A 2,500-nucleotide genomic window follows, 5' to 3' on the forward strand; every position below is an offset into this window, starting at 1 on the left:
AGGGGGAGGGGGTAATTTTTTGTCCTGTAATGCTTGACATGTTTATAAGCAATGAATGTCGGTGATAATGCTGCTATCGTTTAGTAAAAAGATATGACATTGTTGCTGGTAATTCAGACCAAACATAATTATTGACATTTTAAAACAGCAAGTGTGACATAATACAAATAGAAAATTTAGAGAGAGAAAAAAAACAGAATTGTAATAGTGAAAATGGAAGTTATGTCAGCAGTATTAGCATAAGCCATAGCATTTAAATCAATATTAATTAGTCATCTATAACTGATCCATAAAAGAAATACTAAATATATTAAAGGTCTTTGGTCAACGACATATGCAGGGGAGACTAAAGAAAAAAAAACTTAACCTTTTGATCTTTTAAGCAAAGTGTATTGTCTTTGATTACAGATACATTACTGAATCGACTGCATGGATGTGTAACGATCCTGAACAATCGTTTGGGAGAAAAAATAACGAAATTAAGAAATTCCTACACGTGTTGGTGGGTTGTAGGATCTTTGAGGTGTCGTAGGATGATTAGGATAAAGTAATGTCATCTGTGTGGGATTAATTCAGTCATGGAAGTGTGGTTATACATAGTTAGTTAGTGGTGTGTCTTACGATTAGAAAACGGGTAATTAAGATTGGTGTTCATATACTTAGTGACTGATGAGTTTGTGTTCGCTGGACAAAGGAGTATTTTAAATAAGATAAATTATTGATGTTGACAAATGTAGAAAGGATTGAATGAGAATGAATATCTTCACAATACAAGAGATGTATTTGACCGGTTTCGAATATATCTTCGCCATGTATTTCTGACGAAGATAGATTCGAAACCGGTCAAATACGTCTCTTGTATTGTGAAGATATTCATTCTCATTCATACCTTTCTACGCTGAATAAGATTTGATAAAATTTCACGGGTCGTGTGACTTATTACAATGGATCCACATAAAGAGACTTGATGTTTTAATCCAGATGTAGACATATGTCTGTGTGTGTCTGTCCGTAATATCATGGCTTGCAAGTAAGGGATGTCAGAGAGAGAAAAAATGTATACATCTCTACATCCGAAAAGGAATACAAAAAACAAACAGATAAATAAAGAAAAAAACACACATTACAAAAAAAATAATAAAGATACGAAAACCAGAGATACGAAATAATAATCTCCACTGCTGGAAGAGTCAGTCGGGATTACAGGAACTCCTCAACCGCTAAAAAAAAAAAAAAAAAAAAAAAAAAAAAAAAAAAAACACGAGGCCAAAGTTAGACCAAGTGACATTTGAGAAAACTTAAAAGAAAATCATTCCTCTTGATGAGTGTCGTTTGAGCGCCATTCGCTTCTTGGAAGGGAGGGAGGGAGGGAGGGAGGGAGGAGAATGAATGGGGGAAGATGAGTGGGGAAAGATAAGAAGGAGGGGAAGGAAAGATGGGAAGAAGGGAAAGACGGAGAATGAATAGGGGAAGATGAGTGGGGAAAGATAAGAAGGAGGGAAATGAAAGATGGGAAGAAGGCAATGGAGGAAGGGAAGGACGGAGAATGAATGGGGGAAGATGAGTGGGGAAAGATAAGAAGGAGGGGAAGGAAAGATGGGAAGAAGGGAATGGAGGGAGGAAGGGAGGAGAATGAATGGGGGAAGATGAGTGGGGAAAGATAAGAAGGAGGGGAAGGAAGGAGGGGAAGAAGGGAATGGAGGAAGGGAAGGACGGAGAATGAATGGGGGAAGATGAGTGGGGAAAGATAAGAAGGAGGGGAAGGAAAGATGGGAAGAAGGCAATGGAGGAAGGGAAGGACGGAGAATGAATAGGGGAAGATGAGTGGGGAAAGATAGGAAGGAGGGGAAATAGAGACGAAGGAGGAGAGGAAGGGAGGGTGGAGAATGAACGGGGGAAGATGAGTGGTGAAAGATAGGAAGAAGGGGAAGTAGAGAAGAATAAGGAGAGGAAGGATAGAGGTAGGGAGCGTGGAGAATGAATGGGGGAAGATGAGTGGGGAAAGATAAGAAGGAGGGGAAGGAAGAATGGGAAGAAGGAAATAGAGGGAAAAGGGGAGGGCAATGAATGGGATGAAGATAAGTAAGAAAGATAGGAAGGAGAGAAGAAGTAGTAAATGGAGAAAGGAGGGAGGGAAGGTGAAGAATGAATAGAGGAGATGAGTGGGGAAAGAGAGGAAGCAGGAGAAGGAAGGATGGAAGGAGAGAAGAGGTAAGAAAAGGAGGAGAGAGGGAGAATAGGGCGAAGAATAAATAGGAGAGATGACTAGGAAAGGATAGGGAGGAAGGGAAGGATGGATAAAAGGAGAGAAGAGGAAGGAGAGTAGGAAAGGGAAGATGGAGGGAGGGAGGGCGAAGAATAAAAAGAAGAAGATGAGTGGGGAAGGATAGGAAGGAAGAATGGAGGGAGAAAATAGGAAGGAGGAGAAGATGGAGTAAAGAAATGTGAAGAATAAATAGGGGAGATGAGTAGGAAAGGGAGAATGGAAGGGAAGAAGGAG

This window comes from Penaeus vannamei, chromosome 26 (assembly GCF_042767895.1).
Source record: "Penaeus vannamei isolate JL-2024 chromosome 26, ASM4276789v1, whole genome shotgun sequence".
Taxonomy (NCBI): Eukaryota; Metazoa; Arthropoda; class Malacostraca; order Decapoda; family Penaeidae; genus Penaeus; species Penaeus vannamei.